Consider the following 23,747-nt stretch of genomic DNA (forward strand, 5'->3'; position numbering starts at 1 on the left):
TACATAAGCATTCCCGTTTCTCCACCTTCTAACTAGCACTTGGCTTTCTGTTTTTTTTTTTGTTTTCTTTTCCTGTCCTCACTGGGCCGAGCCGATAGTTCCCTGTGGATGATTCGCATTTCCCTCATGACTAGCTAAACCGTGCCACGTAACTTGAGACTTTGGACGTGTAGAGGCTGGACTTTACACAGGAGGACACACATTGATGAGAAGTCTGCAGGAATCAGATTCGGGGTGTGTGTGTGCGTGTGTGCGCGTGCGCGCGCGCGTGCTTCATGGAATGTCACGGGGAAGACGCGGTTTGTCTCCTGAGCGCAGGTGTGGCGACCGGCGGGGGGGGCGGGCGGGGGGAGGGGCGCAGCATCTGCGGGAAGCCACTTGCCGACGTCTCTTCCAACTGGCTTGTTGAATGTTCTGGCATCCGCGCAGTGTGAACAGCTGGGAAAAGCACTTTATTTATAGCACCACCTTCCCTCGGAGCCCCAGCGAATCCCATTTTCTGCACTTTGGTGAAATCTTGGGGCGATGCGATCGCTCTTCGGGTCACTTCAGTTATTAGGGAGCAGTCTCACTTTCCAGGTCTTAACAGGCTTGGTCCAGTTTCATGTCAATGCTTTCCCCGCATCCCGTTTAAGCGTCTCGCACAGCCCTGGCTCAGTCCCGAATGAGGCTCGGGACTCGAGGCCGGGAAGATGGACTGCCTGGCTTTTTGCTATCTGCCCCCTATTCCTTCCTTCTGCTTTCACTATGATTTGAATGTGTCCTTTCCCAAATCCGTGCTGCAGCTGGAGCCCCACCGTGGCGCGGTGTGCTGGCGTGTCCTTCCCGTCCTCAGAGCGGATCTGAGCGGCCGGGGCTGGGGACCCGCGTCCTCGGGAGCCGGGGCGCGGGGGTCACGGCTGTGAAACGCGGCTGGTCAGGGAGCACAGGAGATTCTCACCTACGGGTACCAAGGAAGACGAGCTCAGACGCGGGGCTGCGTCTCCATGGCGGGACACACGGCGTGATCGACACAGCTGAGCTCAGCCCCGGCACTGCACGCGAACACAGGAGCCGGCGTGCGGGAGGCGTCCGGGGCTGGTGTGCGGGGGGCGTCCTGGTGTGCGGGGGGCGTCCTGGTGTGCGGGGGGCGTCCTGGTGTGCGGGGTGCATCCCCGGCTGGTGTGCGGGGGGCGTCCTGGTGTGCGGGGGGGGGCGTCCTGGTGTGCGGGGGGCGTCCTGGTGTGCGGGGGGGGGCGTCCTGGTGTGCGGGGGGCGTCCTGGTGTGCGGGGGGGGGGGCGTCCTGGTGTGCGGGGGGCGTCCTGGTGTGCGGGGGGCGTCCTGGTGTGCGGGGGGGGGCGTCCTGGCGTGCGGGGGGCGTCCTGGTGTGCGGGGGGCGCCCCGGCCTCGCCGCCCTGTCCCGTCAGCCGGTGTGGACGGCACTGAGCCGCGCGGGGAGCCGGAGCAGCCCTGGCCCGACACCAAGCCACGTCCGCCACGTGCAGCGCCCAGGCCGGGCTGAGAGCACATTCCCGCTGGGAGACGGAGGCGGTCCCCCATGGTGCGTCTGTGCCTGGAAGGGCCGGGGTGCAGCCGTGTGCGCCCCGAGTCCTCGTCTCGGGCGCGGTGCAGAGGGCCCTGTGCCCGGCAGGCCGGGGCCTCGCGCCCTCGGGGCTGGTGCGGTCCCCGTGGTGCCCACTTTGGTGTAAACAGGACGCTTCGGGGTTCTCTGGGCCACGCGCCTTCTTCCCACTCCGCTCACGCACCGTCTTGGGGCTTTTAGGTTCCTTCACGCACACCGCCTGGAACGACAGAGAGAAATCGGGTTTCACCAGGAAGGCCGGCGCAGGAGCCGCCGGAACCTTCCCGGGATCCCTGTGGACGAGACGGGGCGGTGGGGGGCCCCGTCCCGGCCGCGGGGGGCTGAGGCGGCAGCGCCGGCTCGCGTGCGTCGGCTCACAGGGCGTCGGGTGCCGGGTTCGGGGCTGGGGAGCCCGTCCACGACAGACGGGAGCACAGGGGAGGGGTGCTTACGTCAAGGTACTGCCACCCGGGGAGGGGCACGTCTCCCCCGGGCCATGGGGCTCTCCACGCCGGTGCCCTGGGGACACGGAGAGCAAGAGGGGAGCCCCGACGGAGGCCCCGCGGTGCGGGTGGACGGGGAGCGCGGAGGAAGGCCCGGCCCCGGGCGTGGCCTCCCGGGAGCTTCCGGCGGCGAGGCGGGCTCCGGGCGGCAGACCCCGCTCAGAGCGGCTGCAGAGAGAACTGAAAAAGGAGGACCCGTTCTGGAAAGCTCCAGAAAGGGTCAGATGACCCTCGCCGGACTGGCACCAACACGTCACCAGCGTGCAAACCTCGCCGTGTAAACAGCCGCTGAGCTGACATGGAAAGAACACTTTGCTTGTGATCGCTGTCCGTTTTCCTACCCGAGTGTCCCGGGCAAGGTCCGGCAGCACCGCGCCCACGCCGGCTTCCTCCACAAATCCCGCGCCCTGGCGTCGAGCTGGCGGCCCGCGCCTGCGATCCTGCCCCCTCGAGGGGCCGCAGACAGAGCTCCACCCCCACCGACCAGCCGGAAGCCCCGGGTGGAGCTGGGCAGCCCTGAGCAATAGCAACAACAAGATCTAAGAAAGAACGCCCAGGCCCCGAGTTCAAGTACACACATACACAAAAGAGCCCAAGCCCTAGGGCCGCTAGGAACACCTCGCTGGGGTCCCGGTGTCTGACAGTTTTCTGCAGAGCTGTGGGCCCCTGCACGGCCCCCCACCTAACCTCCAGAGCACCCACGGGGGAAAGGAAGCGGACCTCGTAACCCCGACTCGAAGGCTTTCCAGTCCTCCCGGCTGCAGGCCGAGTCCTTGTCCCTCGCACGGTGCTAGAGCCTTGCTCCTGTGGCAAGCGCCCCCCCAAATGCCAGACGGGGGGCCATCCCAGCCCGAGCCCCTGACCGCCCCGCGGCTTTACTCAGTGCCGATTCCGTCGCCTAGGGCCCCCATCTCAGTTTGCTTTCCTGTCCACACCAACCAGCAGTGCTTTCAGGTGTCTTGGAAAGCTTCTCTCCCCCCCCCACCCTCCCCCCTCCGCCCCCCCCCCGCCCCCGCCAAGGGCTGGCCGGCCCTCCTCCGCTCTTCCTCCGACCTTGGCGGATTCAGAAGGCGGAATCAGATGCTCGCTTCTCCGGGAGGCCTGGAGCCGGGCCGCTCGAGTCAGGTGAATCGGAGACATCGCTCCTTACAGCACAGTGGATTAGAACCGCTGTCTTTGCCTTCAGAGATTACCAGGGCTGAGGAAAAAAAAAGAAAAACGGGTTTATCTTCCCTTCAGCAGCAAATGGGCTGAGCCTGACACAAGCACAAGCCAGTGCCCGCCGGTGGGGCGTTTCCAAGTTGCTGTTGCCATTAGTGAGTCACCTGGGCCTGGTATAGGATAGCTCAGAGGGTCTTGGTTTGGAGCCCCAAATGGACGATGGAAGAAAACGCCCATGGTCGACAGGCATTTTCTGGAATGTGTAGGCAAAAACACCGCAACTTCCAAAGCTGAACATGAGTGAGTAGAACAGCTGTGGACAAACTGCAAAGCACACAACGTACAATGCAGCGTTTGCATTTTTATGCCTCTACCTATGCAAGCTAACCGTCTTCAACAGATAATATTTTAAGAGATATGTTTGTTTACCGTTACCAAAAAAAGGATAAAACTAGACATATTGTCTTGCAATTCATTTACAGATAATTCCTTTGGATGGATACCAAGAGTTATTATGCTTTGCATCTACTGTTAAATATTCATATTCTTCCTACTTTTTGTGTGTGATTTCAACAAAGCTACCGTGGATTCTCATTTATTCATCTTTGCACTTCTCTCTCTAGGATAAATTCCACCAAGAGAAATTAATGAGTAATATGTTAGTCACGTGGATTTTGACACAAAATAATTGAGTCATATTTGCTTTAAATCTTTTAATTAAGGATTTCACTCTTGGAATATTCATTGTCTATAAAAAGAACTACATTGCTACATAAATATAAGTGATTTTATTTCATTCCTACACTCTAGCTTTGTTAATAAAGACTTATACAAACTTTTTAATAACTCTCTTGGAAACAAAATGTAAAGTTTGATCTTTTGAAATGTTTTTAAAATAAGATTGTTCAGGTAACGACTGGCAATATGGCCAAGGTGGTGGAGCATCTGCCTAGCATGCAGAAGACCCTGACTTCAAACCCCAGTACTGTAAAAATAAAGTATTAAAATAATAATGTCAATATGATTTGTCACGTGATATTAAGTTTTTGGTTTTACATCTTTTATGTTTAAATGTGGATGGAATAAATGATAGCATAAATGATAGATGCTTATATTAGCTAATTCTCAAATAAGGAGTCATAATAAACTCTCAAAGTTTAAAGACCTCAGACATTATTCTCTGGCTTTAATTTGCCAACGCTCTATGCAGGGGATTTTCCCCCCCTGGCTTCCCTTGTTTCATTATTTTTTTAAGTAGTTGCTCAAAGAGGTTTCAACTCAACATGTCTGTTTATGAGCACAAGGCATCTTGATCAACTGCGCTCCTTTCATTATTAACCCCCAGGCCGCCCAACACCACCGTGCCCTCGATTTCCCGAGTTCCATTTCCACATACGTGCACGGAACGCTGTGACCTACACGGGAATTAAGAAAATGAGTGTGGAGGGGCTACAGACCCAGAGCCAGCAGTGTCGTAAAAGCTCACCGCGCGCACATAGTGGTGGCTGCCCGCATCAAGAAGGACCAAGCTATTTCCTACAATTAGGTGATACTAGTATACCATGGATTGTCAAAATACTTCTATTTATATTTACAAAACGTTGAATTTGTACCAGTAAGGATATTGGAAGGAGATTCTGAAGAAATCACGTACTAGTAGGTAGGTATGGGTTATGCACAATGTAAAAAACGTTCAGTTGTGTAAATGAATCTTTTCTTAATAAGTGCATCTGTGGAATGTAGTCATGTCGATATAAATTTCAATAATTAAGTGGAGGAGGTAATTCTTTAATTACATGTTTTATTGCTGTTATTATAGAGGTGATGTCCAGAGGGGTTACTACTTCATACGTCAGGTAGTCCGTACATTTCTTTTGGGATAGAGTCACCGCTTCCTTTGCTCAGGAGGTAATTTTAAAAGTAGAAGTCGCATAGTGAAAGATTAACTTCTGCTTGCCCCCCAAACCCTCATAAATAACAATAGTCTAGTACTACGTAGGAATGGAAAAAAACAGAACAAGGAACCTGGTCCCGGCACTCGTAAGACTGAGGCTAAGATAGGACAGAGAGTTCAAGGACCGCCTGAGCTACGCAGGGAGCTCCAGGCTAATCTTGGTTGCGCCAAGAGTTTGTTTGAGAGAAGAAAATGGAAGGTGGGAGGAGAGGGGGGAGAGAGAAGGGAAAAGAGGACGGGCGTTTGCAGGACTTCCGGCTGTTCCCAGGTACCGGTGACTCCCTTTACTACAGCACTGGATTCACGGCGAGAGCAGGGGGGGCGGTGTCCAAATAGCTTAGGGGATTCATGGAGGAGAGCCGACCGGAGAGCGGGCTGGACGGTGGGGAGGCGAGGCGTGGGCAGGAGCAGTGTGACCCAGCCAGGAAATGAGGTGGAGTGAGAGGAAGCGGGACCAGCCCCCCGCGGGGAAAGCCACGCAAGGAGGTCCTGATGCGGTAGAGTCACAGATAGTTGGATCTCTGTCTTTAAGAAAGAATTCGATGTTGCAGCGTAAAGGACGAAGCAGAAAACAACGAAAATGAATGAATTACATCTCTCTGACAACTCTCCAAAATATTACCAAACACAATAGCACAGAGAGATCGTACTCAAGCCAACTCCATCTATGAACAGAGCGAAAGCCAGGCAAAACTCCGTCTGTGTGCGTGTGTATGTGTGTGTGAAAGAAATATGAAGAAGTGCCTAGAAACAATGATCTCAACATGCAGAAGAGGGTCTACTGACATGGGCCCCAGCAGAGCGTTTGGCTCACAAAGAGGCACATAGGAGACTTTAAAGGCATTTAGAACTTCTTTTCTTCTTTTTTCTGTGCTGGTCCTGGAGCTTGGACTCGGGGCCTGGGTGCTGACCCTGAGCTTTTGTGCTAAAAGCTAGCACTCTACCACTTGAGCGACAGCCCCACTTCTGACTGTTTCTTGGAAGTTCATTGGAGAGAGGAGTCTCATTGACTTTCCTGCCTAGGCTGGCTTCAAACTGTGTTGCTCAGATCTCAGTCTCCTGAGTAGCTAGGATTCTGCTTCGGTGTGAGCCACCGACTGGCAACAACAGAATTTTCTATGGACAAAATTCAATGAAACTTACTATAGCTACTAAAAATGTTTAGTTAGATTGTTAAGGGTGCAGAATACAGATCAACACATAAAAATCAACCACACTTCCACACACCAGCAGTGAACAATCTGAAATAAAATACAACTTCAACACACTTAAAATAGCATTAAAAATAAAATATGTAGGTGTAAATCCAATTAATATGGTTAAGATCTGTACATAGTTATGAAATCTGTATGAGAGTTGAGCATGGAAAACTCCAAAGCCAACTACAGAACTATAAAATAAACTATAGGGGGAAAAAAAAAAACAAAGAAAGAAAACTATAGAGCTAAATAAATGAAAGGGAGAAAAAGCACCATATACAAACTGGAAGACATACTATTCTTAAAATGTCATTTCTCTCCAAATTGATCTATAGATTCGATGCAAGCCAATAAAAACCCCATTGCCTTTTGTTGTAGAAACTGGCCAAGAAAGAACTGTAAACTATCTTTTAGAATAAATAAGAGTTGACTACACTCAGAGGATGCAGGAAAAAGTAATAACTTTTAATATTCATTTTTATTGTTTCTTTTTAAAAATTTATAATGTATTTAAATTTTATTATAAAAAATATTCATTCAGTGCTATAAACACAAAATTTAAAAATTTATAAATGCTCAAAATAACTTTTATTGATCGCACTATAGACATCTTGAGATCCCTCATTTAAACACACCTCTAAATTTCTGTGCACACCCCTATCCGCAAAGTATCCGCCTCCTCTTCAAGGAAATTCTCCGTCGCCGCAGACCTCTGGCGCCCCCTCCCCCCCCTTTCTCTGCAGCTTCCCGGAAATCGGCGCTTTAATGCCTGGAATGAACTGAACAGCAGTTCCGTGGCAATGTGGGGCCGGGGTGTGTCGGGAAGGTGAGGTCGCAGCTGCTCGCCGCTCTCTCCTGTTCCACGGCCCCACGTCTCTTCCCAGGAGAAGATGGTCGAGCCAGCCCCTCCATGCGGAGGTCTGGCCTTCAAACCTGCTCTGGACCCTTTCGGGGAAGAACCCAACAGGATTCTACAGAAAGCTCCGATATGGCTTTATTTGCTTGGTTTTGTTTTATGCCGGTCCTGGGGCTTGAACTCAGGGCCGAGGCGCTGTCCCTGGGCTTTTTTGCTCAAGGCTGGCGCTCTACCACTTGCGCCACAGCGCCCCGTTCAGCGTTTGGGTGGCTCATTGGAGCTAAGAGTCTCAGGGACTCTGCTGCCCCGAGCGGCTTCTGACTCAGCTCCTCGGCCAAAGGCGGCAGTGGGCGAGGCGCGGTGAAGGCAGGGGTGGGAAGTGGAGGGAGGGAGGCTCCTGCTCTGCACGTGCCCTCAGACACTCGCTCTCTCTTTTTGAAGGGTGCATATTGTTTCTGAGCTTTCCTACGTCCTTCTTCTCAGTTGTGCCTTTAGTCTTTATCCTCCTCAGCGTCCGAAGCTGCAGAATGTCTTGCGGTAGCCTCCACCCCGGTGAGTGTGAGTAGAAACCGACGGATCATGTTAGTTTTTCTTCCTCTGTGTTAGTAGTGAGGGAACCTGACTTGATAGGCAGTGCTGGGGACTGGGTGATCTCGGTCATCGTGTAGATGTTAACGGGTAGCAAAGAAAAGAGTAAGCGTTACCGTGACCCGTGCATCTTCTTTGGGGGAAGAGCTGAGTGCGTTTTGAACTGTACACAGGCGAGTGCATCGTGTCAAGTGGAAATCTGATCTCATGATTGTTTTCAGGTCACCATGCCCAGATAGTTGATCAATTAATATTCTGGATGTCTTGCTGAAGGTATTTTTGGATGAGATTAGCATGTAAATTGGTGGCTTTCGAGTAAAGCAAATTAGTCTCCGTGATATAAATGGGCATTACGTAATCAGATGAAGATTTTAGCAGGACAGAGAATGATTTTCCCTGCACAAGAAGGAATTCTGCCGACAGAAAGCCTTCAGCTGTCCTTCCAGCCTGCCAGCCCGCCTCACCTCTCATAAAATCGCATGAATCAATCTCCTTTCCTCTGTAATCACATCAAGCCTCTCATTCTCCAATCACATGAAAAAAAAGTTTTCTCTCTCTTCTCTCTTGCTCTTCTTTTTCCTGCTTTCTGTACCACAAGTTTACAAAATGAATGACGTAGAAACAAAGAGTAGGACTTCGACAAAAGGGGGAGGATAAGTGAAGACTGGGGGGGGGGCGGGAGGAGAAACTTCAAAATTGCACACTGAAATTGCAGACTGACAAATCATACCCATAAACGTATCCAGAAAAGTTTTAACATCAAAAGGAACCCCTAAAATACAAAGAGAAAAAGAAACTCCTAGACAGAACCCTGCGCGACACTGTAAATTACACATAAAATGTCCCGTTTCCAGCAGAGCAACGTGTGGACCGTGTTCGAGGGAGCGGTCCTGAGCGGCTCCGGGCTCCTTCCCTTCCGAGAGCCGCGCGGAAGCACCGGGCGCTGCCATCCACGGAGCACTGCGCGCACCGTCGCCTAGGACGGACGCCCGGGCCGCCTTCCTCCCGGTGGGAAGGACACACAGACCTTCTCCCTCGCCTCAGCAACTGAGAACAGAGAGCAGCCGCCCTCTTGGTAACACAGACCCTCAGAGCACCGCGAGACTCAAGGCTGGCACTGGGTAGAACACGTTAGCGTGAAAGGATCACGTAGTAACTTCCAGATGCAGACTTTCAGCGTTGACGTCAGTAAGGCCTCATGGACGAAATGATGAGGAGGGGCAGAGATATTCGGGTTCCCGGGTTAGAATGGGGGAGGCCGGGCACCAGTGGTGCACAACCGTGGTACTGTCTCCTGGGAAGGCTGAGCGCTGAGGACTGAGGTTCAAAGCCAGCAGGGGCAGCAAATGCCACGAGGCTCTCATCTCCAATTAGCCGCTAAAAAGCCTGCAGTGGAGGTGGGGCTCAAGTGGTAGAGTTTCAGCCCTGAGCAAAAAAGCTAAGGGAGCATTACCCAAGCCCCGAGTTCGAGCCCCAGCACCGAGACCAGATTGGCATTTTAACACGTGCAAAGCGGGCAATTCATTCTTGTCTTTTGTGACGACAGCAAGTGTCTGGTTATCACCTTTAACAACTTAGCGCTTCATATCTGATTTTAGAATCACTGAACAGCCTTACCACTGTGACACCCTTCCCACGTTGCTTTACTTCAGGCAGGGTTTTAAGCTAATCAATGAACATCACATTACAAATAAGCTTCTCAGACTCTTGTCTGTGTTCGTCCTGGGGCTTGAACTCAAGGTCTCGGCACTGGTCCCTTAACTTTCACCTTCAAGGCTAGTGCTCTACCACCTGACTCGCGTCTCCACTTCCGGCTGTTTGGTAGTCACTGGAGCTAAGAGTCTGGTGGAGTTTCCTGCCCCGACTGGCTTTGAACTGTGCTTCTCCGATCTCCGCCTCCTAAGTTAGTTGGGGTCATAAGTGCAAGCCACCGGTGCCTGGCTAGTATTTTAAATAGGTATCTCTATAAACCTCCAGCTGGCTACTTTTGTAAAAATATTTTGATAGGGCCCCATAATCCTTATCTATGACTCCGAAATCCAAAAAGGAAGGATTTTTTTTTTGTTTTCCTTTGGCAGCAACACTTGAATGAACAGATGCACAGCTATTTATAGTCTCCATGCTGCTCCATGAGAAATCTCATATGTTTTGCTACAGAAAAAAAAAAGTGTGTGATTACAAGCTGTCTTTTATTATAGCTAGTGATATATGACTTTTGTCCTGTTTCTGAATCTATTGAGATAATGCATTTGTCCTTTATTATGCCTTATTGTAAATTATACTGATTGATTTCATAATGGAAATTATATGCAAGTTTTAAGAAATACATTGCTGAATCTTTAAAAGGATTTTTTCATTTTTAAGTTAGGCTAAAATTTACTTTTTGCAAGATCTTTGCATATTTTGCATAAAAATTGTGCTAGCTTTACGAAATAGGTTGAAACGTATTCTCTATTTATTCCCTAAACAGTCCGTGTACTGTTGGCCATTATTTCTTTCATAAATGTTTGGGGAAATTCATTGGTGTTTTCTTTGTTGGATTCTATTTGTAAAAAATGGTATGGGTTGGCTGGGAACGTGGCTTAGCAGTACAGTGCTCGCCTAGCACACACGAAGCCCTGGGTTCGATTCCCCAGCACCACATATACAGAAAACGGCCAGAAGGGGCGCTGTGGCTCAAGTGGCAGAGTGCTAGCCTTGAGCACAAAGAAGCCAGGGACAGTGCTCAGGCCCTGAGTTCAAGCCCCACGACTGGCCAAAAAAAATTTTTTTTAATATGGGCTAGAGGCACAGTTCATTGGTAAAACCTGTGCTTAACATGTAGGAGGCTCTGTGTTAAAAGAGAAACAGTGATAGAGAGAGGAAGAAAGTGGTCTTTTGAAATGTTGGTTCTGGAGTGTGAAGTCCAGGCCTACACACTATCTCATCATTTGTGCTCAAGGCTAATACTCTACTATTTGAGCCACAGCTCCACTTCTGGCTTTTTGATGGTTAACGGTGTTAAAAGTCTCACAGACTTTCCTGCCTGAGCTGGCTTTGAACTACAGTCCTCAGATCTCAGCCTCCTGAGTAGCTGGGATTACAGGCGTGAGCCACAAGTGCCTAGCAAAAGCAGCCGTTAAAAAAAAAAAAAAGTTTTTTATATAAATGTTTTGGGTTACAGTTTATCTGGAAATGCCATTCAAGATTCTCAGTTTCTTAGCAAAAATGAATGAAAATATGTTTGTGTTATCTTCAAATTCAGTGGCCATGCTTGTTTGTAATCTAAATAGTAGTTACTTGCATCTTGTCTTTGGTTTTTCTCCCCCCCCACAGTGGTGACAGTCACTGATCGATCTTAAACAAGGAACACAACTTTGGCGTTTTGTTCTCCTTATGTTTGCTTCTTATTTTGTAAATCTCTTTCGCTTGTTCTTTTCTTGCTTTTATGCTGAGTTTATTTTCTGCTCGTTTCCTAAGGTCTTGCGGTGGATGCTTGGTTTGTCGGGTGGTTTTGGGTTTTTTTTTTTTTTTCAGCTCTTTTCTTTTTGAATAATCTGTCGAGACTAATAAACACCCCTTGAAGAAGCCTCGTCCGCCAGCCTATCTCCACTCAACGTCAAGGATTTACAGCTCTGCTCGGATTTCTTCCTTGACGGGGGTTGTTTTCAAGCAGGTGGGTCGCCGTGGCTGGAGGTGAGCCCCACTGCACCCAAGGCAGCCGGAACTTGCGGCAGGACTTCACCCCCTGGGGATTCTTTCAAGGCCCCTCGACCTTGAAGTAGGTTGCAAGTTCTCTTCTTTCAGCTCCTTGGAGTGTCTTTCACTGTTTCTGCGGAGGGAAGCGGCCCGGGCGGAGGACGGGTCGCCTGGGAAGGCGTCCACGGGGGCTCCGGGAGCGCGCGCTCCAGCGGGGGCTGCCCTTCCCGCCGGGTGCTCTGAGCCCGCACCGTCAGTCAAGCTGAGCGGCGCCTTGCTTGTCAGTGTGGCCCCCGTCTCCTCCCGAAGAAAATCAAAGCAAGAGCACGTGACGTCAGCACCCTGGTGACAATAAGCCTCCGGCCACGGTGCACGGTGGCGGATGCGGCTCCTCAGGCCCGGCTCGGCCGTGACACAGGAGACGCTGACGCCCACAGGCCACGGCCGTGACACAGGAGACGCTGACGCCCACACCACGGCCGTGACACAGGAGACGCTGACGCCCACACCACGGCCGTGACACAGGAGACGCTGACGCCCACACCACGGCCGTGACACAGGAGACGCTGACGCCCACGCCACGGCCGTGACACAGGAGATGCTGACGCCCACACCACGGCCGTGACACAGGAGATGCTGACGCCCACACCACGGCCGTGACACAGGAGAGGCTGACGCCCACACCACGGCCGTGGCATGTTGGGGATTCAGCTTGGCCTTGAAGGGGAGGGGCGATGGGAGCAATCCCGAGACGCTGCCCTTCCCCCAGCCCTGGGGCGGTATGGGGGTGGCCATTCCCACCTGAAGCAAAGCAGCCCCTGCCTCTCGGCTCGGCCACGTGTGTAATGGCGAGACCCCAGAAACCCGGTCCTTGGGGGACTGTGGTCTCCGCCCATAGAGGAAGTCCCGTGACATCACCCGATGGACAGCCCATTAGCCAATTGTTAATACCAGTTAGTCCCTCCTCTTCCTGCCCGCCATTACTGTTATATAAACCCCTCCCTTGAGTAAAACCCTTTGAGACTGGCAGTCCATCGGACCTGCCCCCCGAGATCCTCGAGTCTGCGTCTGCTCTTAACCGTGAGAGGGATTGGGACCGGGGGTTTCGGCAGCCCTACCTCAGCTCAGCTCAGCCCCTCCTGCCGGCGGGAGAAGCACAGCCCACCGTCCCCCACAATGGGAGGCTCGGCGTCTCCCCGGAAAAGAGGGGGGACGGGGAATTTAAGCCCCACAGTGGCACAGGAGATGCTTGATGCCCACAGGCCCGGGTTCCAAGGAAAAGTTGCACACACCCAGGACGCTCAGAGTTCAGTACTACACCCAACCCGATTGTTTTCCCATACCCCCCCCCCCCAACTTCTGCTCCAACGATGCTGACGGGCGTCTCCCGAGGGAGGCAAACTGCCCTCCGCCGCCCTCCCGGCCCCGCTCCTGCTTCCACGGACGCCATGGTCATTCCCCAGCACTCTCCCGAGCGGGCCGCGCCAGGGATGCTCATCTTTGCCCCCCCCCCCGCCTCCCTACTGAATCTGCAGGCGGTGTCTGCGCCCCGCACACGGCTGGCGTCGAGCTGGGACGCGCGAGCGATAATCCGCCGTCCCGGCCCCCACCGCGTCTCCCCGCGTCTCCCCGCGTCTCCCCGCGTCTTCCCCGCGTCTCCCCGCGTCTCCCCGCGTCTTCCCCTGTCTTCCCTGCGTCTCCCCGCGTCTCCCCGCGTCTCTTCATTTGGCGCATGGGGGGAGCGGCTCCTCCTCACTTGCGACTCTTGGACTTTAGGCCTGGGGGCTGAAAACCTGGCTTCTCAACCTGCGCTCCAGACCCTCCTCGGTGACACGGTCCCCACTTCCCGAGCCTCCCCCGAGACCATCCGCGTCCCCCCATGGTCGATGACCATCGGTGTCCTGATGAAGGGCTCGGGGACTCTGCGGGGGGGGGGGGGCAGGAAGCCTCTGCCCCTCTCCACGTGCCCCCGGCAGGACACCCGGCTTCCCTCGGGCAGGCGATCCGGGAGAAGGAAGGCTGAGACCGCGCTCACGTTGCACAGGAGGCGAGGTAGAGAAGCACGCCTCTGGAGGACACCCCACCCCTGGAGGACGTGCACGCGTAGCAGAACGGGGTGACCGCGGTCTGGATGGGGCTCCCCCAGCCCCTGAGCTGGACGCGGCGTCTCCAGGGGTCCGGGGGTTCGGTGCCGTGAGGGCTTCTTTCTAGCTAGCTTGTTTCAGAGTTCATAGGAGCAACATTCCTCAGGTCACCTCGGCTGCAATGTACGAACAGGAAATACCTTGTCTCCGTGTTTTCAAGCGTTCACGAGCCCTTTCTCAAGCCCCTTTATTTGTGTGGCACAAAAATAGTTCCAAAAATGTGGGCAATCTGTGAATCGAAGCAAGAAACGATTCACTTTCCAGCCAGATCCTTAGCCCGAATCCTTATCCCGGATGGTTGGACTGGAAGGTACCATCACTTCTGTGAACCATTCTTCTGCTCATTTTTCTCCATTCCTTTTCCCACCCAATAGTGTCTCCACTTCCCCAGCCTCTCCACCGTGAGTTAAATAAAAGGGGGTGTGAAGCGGGCCCCGGGGGCTCACGCCTGCAATCCTAGCTACTCAGGAGGCTGAGATCTGACCACTGTAACTTTGAAGCCAGCTTGAACAACAAAGTCTGTGAGACTCTTACTCCAATTAACCATCAAAAAGCCAGAAGTAGGGGCTGGGAATATGGCCTAGTGGCAAGAGTGCCTGCCTTATATACATGAAGCCCTGGGTTTGATTCCCCAGCACCACATATATAGAAAATGGCCAGAAGGGGCGCTGTGGCTCAAGAGGTAGAGTGCTAGCCTTGAGCAAAAAGAAGCCAGGGACAGTGCTCAGGCCCTGAGTCCAAGGCCCAGGACTGGCCAAAAAAAAAAAAAAAGCCAGAAGTGGAGCTGTGGCTCAAGTGGTAGAGCACTCGCTTTAATTGGGGCAGCACCTAAGGCCCTGAGTTCAAGCCCTAGGACCAGCACCAAAAAAAGGAGTTGGAGGCATGGCTCAGATGGTAGAGTGCCAGCCAAGGGGCAAAAGTGTCAGGGACAGAATTTGAGTTCAAGTCTCAGACCTAAAAATGGAGAAGAGAGGAAAAAAAGGGAATGGGGACCAAACTGGTCACCCCTGATGGGTTCTTTGGTAAGTCATCATTTATACTACACACATAAACAAGAGTCCATGACCATGGTTGACTGAGAAGGGAAATGTTAGAGAGTCGAGTTGTTGTTTTTTTAAATTTTGTTAGCAGTAGTTTATTTCTTGCCCTTTATTCTTTCTCACAACTTTCTTCACGCATCCATAACCTCAGCAACTGTCAGAAACATCGCATTCGTTCCTGTGCTTTGCTCAAATGTGACCCAGCAATTACCGGATGAGGTTGGGGGGATTTCCTGTTTCTATTTTGTATTCCCTAAGTATCGTTTCTCAGCAGTGTGTGTGTGTGTGTGTGTGTGTGTGTGTGTGTGTGTGTGTGTGTGTGTGTACACCCGGTGCTCTGTCACTTGAGCCCTAGCTGCATGCCGGGCTTTTGTGGTCATTAATTGAAGGTGAGAGTCTCATGGACTTTCCCGTCAAGGCTGAATTTGAACCCTCAGTCCCCATGGCTTAGATTCCTGAGTAGCTAAGATTACAAGCATGAGCCGTGGACACCTGGTGTCATCTCTCTTTCTAAGGCTCCGGCGGTGGGCAACAGTCCTTCGCACCGACTGTACCACTATGGCTAGCGACATGGGGCCTTGTTTGTCAAAGGTGCAAAGAACCAAATTTTCCCTGTTTTTTTATTTTTATTTCTGCCTTGGTGAGATCATAACAGTTCCAACTTCTAGCCATCCTAGTTGAATTCAGAGACTAGTGATCTGGTGACCTGGTCAGAAATCCATTTTGACAGAGATCACAATACTACACCACGATGTTTGGTAGAAAATAAAAGTAATTAATGAATGAAAGAAAACTGAGGTATAGTAGCTCCTTCCACTTCTCAAGTTTCCTGATCAATGCGATATCTCTTTCCACAGAAACCTCATCAGAAAGAAATAGGTCCCTCTTTACATCTTGATTTCTTTTGTTTTATGCTGTTAAATTCAGTGGAGAGGGTTGAAAGTCATAGGACAGATTCTTGAACATTTGCTTTAATATTTGCATAGAGTGATCTTACTTTGGAATCTTACATCTAAGGTACCATGGGTGTTTTCATCAAAATTTCAATTTGACATCCCGTCATAAAAAATACATAGAACCAGAGAGAAATGAAAGCAAATCCATAAATATGCTAAGATATTTTAAACAGATTCTTTGAAAACTGACATTCAGTATCCAACATTGATAAATATGTGTGAAATCTTTAGAAGTAAACTTAACTGTGAACTAGATTGTTATAGGAAAAATAAAACTTTTTTTGAAGGAAACAGAACAAAAGTTGAGAGTAAACAGCTATTTATATATCTAGAGGGTATATAACACTCAGCATTGTAAACACATCAATCGTCCCCCACATTAATCTAGAAACTCAGTACAATCTCAATTTTCAATTCCCAGCAGGATTTCCAGGAAATTTGATTAAAGTGTTCTGAAATACTCACGGAAAAATACAGGCACTCTCATAATTTAGATGATTTAAAAACAGACACAGTTGTGTTTGTTAGAGGGAGATCTGCTTTGCCTGATGAAATAATAAAACATACTTAAAACTCTAGAATTTAACCCGGTGTAAATAAAAAATTTTAATTACTGGATGCACCATGTTAATGACCTAGGAAAGAGTGAATTTGAAGAGTCCCAGAAAGAGGTGAGAAAGGGTATAATGCTGAAGAAAAAAGAAGTAAGACCTCTAAATCACCCAAATGTCACCACAGATATAAACGTACAGACAAAAAGGTAAAACATCTACAAGGGGAAAAGTAACAAAGAAGCAAGCTGCATCTAAAAATATTAGAATCCAAGTGCAACAAACTAAAGACACGGAAAACATCTGGGGAGCAGCTGGAGGTAGAAAGAAACATACAGGGGACAACTGAAATAGCTGGAGTTCTCATCAGAAACTGTGGAGCCAGAGGAAGTAACACAGCATTGTTAAAAGTACGGGGGGGGGGGGGTGAGGGGGGACCCAAATTCTCTATTGCATGAAAATATCCTTCTTTATTTCACACAAGTTCAGAAAACCAAGAGAATTCAGGCTAGCTGATGTACAGTAAGAGAATTGCTAGACCAAGTCCTTCTTTATTGTTTTCTGTTTGTTGTTTTAATATGGCAGAAAAGAGTTTATTAGAGAGCAAACTGCCAGCCCCCCAGCTGTGAGGGTCAGAAAAGAAGGGCGGGCCCCAGAAGGGGCGGGAGGAGGTGTGACCTCAGAGGAAGGGGAGGGGTCTGTCACCTGGTGTCCCGGGGGCTGGGTGGACGCGTGTGCAGGGGAAGCAAAGGGCGGGGAGCACATGGGTGCTGGCGGGGAGGAAAGCTGCGGCTCTTCCCGGGTCTTCTGAGTGTCATACATGGAGGCTGATTCTCTGGCTTCCTCCTGCCGGCCAGGGGCGCGGACGTCAGCGGCCCTGGGCAGAGTTGTCTGGTCTGAGAGAAGGCAGCAAGCGGCAGCTGCTCCTTGGTGGTGCAGGCGTGGATGTGTCCTTGGGTGAAATCTGAATGACATCTCGCAAGGCAGCGGAAGATATCACAGGGCACACAGCCGGCAGAGGGAAGGGCTCGGGCAGACGGTGAAAGATGGCATGACGTGGCTAGTTCCTATCTCCTGCCGTCCAGGCGGTCCTGGAGTTGGTGGGAAATGTCCCTAGCTCCTTCTGACATCAGGCAGCAGGGCGGGGGCGCACGTAGACTGGCTGGGAACACCAGGCGAGAGACGAGGGCTCGGCTGGGGCGGTTAAGTGCCTCACAGAAGGCCGGGGCAGATGGCTGGATTCTAGACCAGGTGTGGGAGACCCAGGGAGCTGCCAAGGCGAACTGCCCCGAGCCTGGGGCTCCCTGTAATTACCCATCAGAGGCAACACAGGCAGGAAGGTAAGCTCCTGTCCAGTTAGAAGGTGGACGGGTGTAGACATCAGGTGGGCAAGCTGAAACATTTCTGTTGCTCTCCTGGCTCTGATGAATTTTGAAAGGGTGAACGTGGAGTGGCTCCGTTTAGGATGGGACACCGCCTCCTCTTACTCCTCTCCGAGGAGCCTCGTTTTCACACTTGGTCTCCTCCTGGGGCGGGGGGAGGGGGTCTATGTGCTTGCTGTCAGGCATGGGGCTTGAACTCAAGGCCAGGCACTATCTCTCAGCACTTCTGCTCAAGGCTAGCACTCTGCCACTTTGAGCCACAGCGCCACTTGTAGCGTTGGACTGGGTTAATTAGAGATAAGCTTCTCTTGAGCCATGTTTCCAACCTGGCTCCTTGCTGCTTAGCTGGAAGATGGAGGCCCAGAGGGATTTTTCTGCTCGGACTGGCTTTGAACAGTTCAAATGAGTCTTTGCCACAAAAAACCCTTATTATTTCCAATTAAAGCAACAAGGAGACTAGTAGGAATGAGTAGAGCTTACCAGCACCTTATCAAGAATTGACCAACAAATACTTGCCAGAATTCTGCAATGACAAAACTCAGTAGCTGTGATGAGAGTTTTTAAACAGCAAGTGATGAACTGAATATAGCACTGTATTCCTTGGGTTATAGAATCCGGGCTGCCTGGTGAGTCTGATTACTGGTGAGCCTAACAAATGCTTAGGTTAGCCAGGTTACTTTAACCAAAGTTCACAAGAGGCAGTCCCGGCCTACACCTGTTTCACTCGCATAACAACATGGCCAGCCTTTTCCAGGTCGGGCTGGGTAAGAGTCACATGTCGATGTATTACAAAAAGAATGTCACGCAGGAGTCTTAGCTTTTGTGCATCCACAGCTGTCTTTCACCAGGAATCAGTTAGCTGCGCGTGATGGGGTCAGGCAGGGGTCCCGTCTACTTTCACCATGGTGGAGGTAGAACAGTCCAGGCGGGACCTGCGCTCTGCTTCGTCCCCTGGGCGGATTGTCGCACATCCTGCTGGGTTGCCTGCAAATGTCTACGCAGATTGGTTAAAGACATTTGAAATCTCCCTGTGTTTTCCTGGTTGCCTTCTCCGAGTGCACTGGCTTTTGCAGGCTGGTGAATACTTTGGATGGACATCAAGGGTGGCACTGGTTGTACATCAGTGTTTCAATCACAGCTAACTCAATTGCACACCAATTTCAATAAGCTTTATCTTGTAAGAATTTAAGACATATACCATCTTCTATGTAGTAGAACCTCTGGAGGTTGTCTTAATTTCTACCCTTTTCCTTTTTAAACCAAGTCCTTCTGACAGGAGAAAAATGATATAAGAAGAAACTTGGGCAGCGTGACTAAAGCAAGGGCAACAAAAGTGGTGAATCAATCTCTCTCTGTATCTCTCGCTCTCTTTTCAGGCCTCAAACTTTTTATTTATTTTTGAAAACATGCTTCCTTTATTTTTTGTTAATTTCTTTTTAAAATGTAGAGCGGTTACAGTTCCATGTTAGGTATTCAGTATGTTTGCTTTTGAACAGTGTCACCCCCTCCCTTATTCTCTCCCATTTTTCCCCTCCTGACTCCCCTCTCCCCAGAGTTGTATAGCTCATTTCCAACACAGTGTCTAGTGAGTATCACTGCTGAGTTAGTTCACCCTTTGTCCCACCATTTCATGCTTCCCTTTCCTCTCCCCAAATCAGATAAATTTACATACAAGACAAAGGGCACAAAAATTTAAAAATAGCAACAGAAAGGGGAAAAACACACACAAAAAATAGAAAACCTCTTGTTTTCGTTTCTTGGAATTTATTCCGACAAGCGTCATTTTTTATGATCAGATGCAGATAACTATTGAGCCCTTGTAATCCTCTCCTAAGAATATCCTACTTTCATCACATTGTGTATGCTTAGAGTCCTATTGAGTTGATCGTGTCCAAGTGTATTTTTTTTTTGCCTTTTACTATCCACTGGATTTACTTGTAGATTTATAGGTACATTCTAATTATTACAAATGAGGGGAGCTATGCAACCTATGTTTCTTTGGGTCTGGCTTCCTTCACTTAACAAGTCTTTCTATTTCCTTATAATGGGGCAATGTCTTTCCTTCTGATGGAAACATAGAATCCCATTGTGTGTATACCACATCTTCTTGATGCATTCATCCACTGAGAGACAACTGGGTTGGTTTAACATCTTGGCTATGGTAAACAATGCTGCAATGAACACGGTTGTGCTGGTGGCTTTAGTGGGGCCTAGTTTGTGGCCAACTGGATAAATGCTAACACTAGGATTCCTTGGCACAATCTGTTGAAACTTCCTAAGTAAAGATCCAGAATTACAGCAAATATATAGAAAGACTGGTTAAATGAGATTGCATCAAACTAAAGAGTTTGTGCATGGCAAAGGACATAGCTAGCAAGATAACTCGAAAGCCCACCGAGTGGAGAAGATCTTCACTAGCTATGCATCAGACAAGGGCCTCACACCTAAAATATACCAAGTGCTCAAAAAATTAACAGCCCCTCCCCCAACACAACTCCTCAAAGAAACAACAACCTAATTAATAAGTGGGCTAAAGACTTAAAGAGAGACTTCTCAGAAGAAGTCAGAATGACCAATAGACACATGAAGAGATGTTGGGCATTATCTAAGCCAAAAGAAAAATGCAAATCAAAACAACACTGAGATTCCATCTCACCCCAGTTACAAAGGCCAGTATCAATCAAACTAACAGTAACAGATGCCGGTGGGGATATAAACATGTTCATCCGCTCTGGAAAGCAGTATGGAGGTTCCTCAAAAGATTAAATACAGAGCTTCCCTGTGATTCTGTCGGGGTCTGCCTATACCTAAGAGACAGGCCCCTTCTCCCGCCCAGGGGCTGCTTGGCTGCTAGCTCCTCCCATCTCCTTCCGGGTCCGAAACCGGAAGAGATGCCAAACCAGCCCCACCCTCTCTGCGAGCACGTGTGCCACCGTGGTGCCGGAGACCCCAGAGGCCCGGTCCTCGGGGGGCTGTGGTCTCTGCCCATAGAGGAAGTTCCGTGACATCACCGTGATGGACAGTTCACTAGCCAATCGTTAATACCCAGTCAGTCCCGCCTCTTCCTGCCGCCATTACTGTTATATAAACCCTTCCCTTGAATAAAATCCTTTGGAAGCCGGTAGAATCGGGCGGCTCCCCCGGGATCTCCGTGTGAGTGTCGTCTCTTAAACTTCAGGGGTGCTGGGGAGGCGCGGGGATTTCGGCAGCCCTAACTCTTCTCAGCTTAGCCCAACCGGGACACGCTCTGTCCTCCGGCCGGCGGGAGCAGCGCACAGAGCCGACTGTCCCCCCACAATTGGAGGCTCGGCGTCTCCCCAGGGGACACGTGGAGATTAAGCCCGACCTGATTCCACCTTATTTTATAGGATTTCATCCTGGGAGTCCTGCTTCAAAGTGACATGAGCCAATCAGAAAAGGCTAGCTTGGACTATTCTCATGAACTTTTAAAAATGAGTTTGATGGGTGAAAACATAAATTCTGGCACTGGTAGGGCTTTCTATTATGGATAAATAATATACGACAACTATCATATAAAGTTGAGAAGACCAGACTCCTATAAGGTGGTCAGGGTTAGTTGTTATTATTGTTGTTGTTACATATTATTACTCTAATTTTTCTGTACTGGAGTTTAAACTCAGTGCCTGTAGAGTTTCTATATATTCTAATGAAGGTGGTAAGACAATTATTTTAAGTAAATGGTGCAAAGTTATGTGGGTTTTGCGTGTGTGTGTGTGTGTGTGTGTGCGCGCGCGCGCCAGTCCGAGGGCTTGAACTCATGGCATGCAGGCTATCCCTGAGTTTTTGTTGTTCAAGGCTGTCTACCCCTTGAGCCACAACTCCAGTTCTGGCTTTTTGGTGATTAATCGGAGCTAAGAGTCTCAGGGACTCTCTTGCCCTGGCTGGCTTCCAACTGTGATCCTCAGCTCTCAGCCTGCTGAGTTGCTAGGGTGACAGGCGGGGGCCACCAGCACTTGGCTCAGTTATGTGTTTTTTAGTCCCTTAGAGCAATCACACACACACACACACACACACACACACACACACTCACTCATGATAAATTAAAATGTAATATATTGAACTCTAAATAAAGCAAAGGAGGAAAACAGTAACAAGATACAAATACATAAAACAAATTTATAAAGCACTGTACATAGATCAAAACATGCCAGTGATTACCTTTGAAGGAATGAGATACAGCTACACAACAGACACAGATATAGAAAGATCTCTGTAAAAAGATCTATGTAAAAAGCAGTTACAGAAGGAAACATCCGTATGAGACCAGCCAAGTTTTTCATACCTTCCTACATGTTTCTGTGCATTTGCATTGCGCGCTCAGTGTGAACACATTAGGAAAAATCTGGAAGAGCACTCACAGTTAAAATAGCTCTTGAAAGGTCACTGGCATTGGAGAGGTAGATAATGTAGAAAGGAACTTTCTTCCATGTAATTTTAATTTTATGACAAGAATGTAGGTACTACTTTGTCTTTAAAATCAAATGAAAAATGGAATTAATTTTTAAAGAACACATTGGCTGCAATGTACTGCTTACTACGGAAGCTAGGCAGTTTTACATCATCGATTCAGGAATAGATTCAACTGTTCTCAGCAGAATTTGTCAAGCGGCATTAGTAGTGTTTTGATCTCCTTCCTGTCTACACTGTGTACAATCCACTTCCATTTCTCTTTCCCTCTGACATACATACTTTGGAGGAGCCTTTGGGGGAAATGTTACTGGGTCTTGAACTCAGAGCCTGGCCCGTCTAGACAGACAGGCACTCTACTACTTGAGCCAAGCTCCAAGCAGGCAGCCCCTGTGAAATAGAAGCCCTCTGAACTGGAGACTTTGACCCCAAAGGCTGGAGACATGATCTCTCCTTCCTTCACTCACCTCATTGTTTTGATAATGTAATATTTTCAGGACTTTTACTGATTCCTAGATAGGGCTTACTTTACATCTACTGAGTGATTTTTCTTTTCTTTTCTTTTTTGTCCCTTATGGGGCTTGACCTCAGGGCCTGGGCGCTGTCCCTGAGCTCTTCAGCTCAAGGCTGGCGCTCTACCGCTTGAGCCACAGCGCCACTCTTCTGGTTCTCTGGTGGTCAATTAGAGCTCAGAGTCTCATGGACTTTGCTGCCCAGGCTGGCTTTGAACCACGATGCTCAGCGCTCAGCCTCCTGAGTAGCTAGGATGACAGGCGCGAGCCAACGGCGCCCCGCTAGGTTAAGTAGTTGTACGAAAGAGTTGTCATCCATCCCCCCCCCCTTACACATCTCACCTCTGTGCTGCGTGCTGAATGTTTGCCATTTCACAGAGCGGTTTGTGAATACAGCGCACGGCGATCGGCGTCGCCCCTGCAGCCTCTCCACCCGCCCCCCCCACACCCTTTCTCTTCCACCTCTCAATGCCGTGGCCCACACTCTGCCCTCCCCCTCCGTTCTGCCCCCCCCCCGCCCGCGCTCCCCTCTTGCAAGCACTCATTTCCTGCTACTTCTTTTGTTGTTCTCAAGAGTAACACTGCGCGTGCCCTCCAGAGCCTGCTCGGCTCCAGTGAACGCCGTGTCAGCCCCTGCACACCACCCGTGTGTTAGAGACGCGTAGGGACATTGCAGCCTCCACAGGCGAGGGCAAACGCAGCCGACGTGTCTCCGGGTCTGGCTCACTTCACCCAGCTCCACCACCTCACAAGGGCTGTGGGGCGGGCGCCAGGCATCCTCTCGACTCCGGAGGCCGAGACCTGCGCCCTGCGGTTTGAAGCCGGCCCGGGCCCAGAAGGCGCCGAGATGCTTAACTCCTCCAGCCAACGACTCGGCAAAAGCCGGGAGGGGCGCCGGGGCTCAAGCGGTAGAGCGCCAGCCTCGAGCACAAAGAGGCTCAGGGACAGCGCCCAGGCCCAGAGTTCAAGCCCCACAACCCACCCACCCACCCACCAAATAAATAAAGATTGAGGTAGTTGTACAAAGGGGTTGCTGCTCACCTAAGCGGTTTACGGATACACCGTACCTTGATCGACGTCACCCTCACGTCTTTCTCCCCGGCCCTCCCCACGCAACCCTTCTCTCCACCAGTTTTGTAGGATGCACGGTGAGTTTTATTATTTCACTCCCCTCCTTTCCTCTCTTCATTAACCTACCTCCTCCTCTTGATCCCAACCCCCTTTTCAGTCCCA

The sequence above is a fragment of the Perognathus longimembris genome, chromosome 14, assembly GCF_023159225.1.
Source record: "Perognathus longimembris pacificus isolate PPM17 chromosome 14, ASM2315922v1, whole genome shotgun sequence".
NCBI lineage: Eukaryota > Metazoa > Chordata > Mammalia > Rodentia > Heteromyidae > Perognathus > Perognathus longimembris.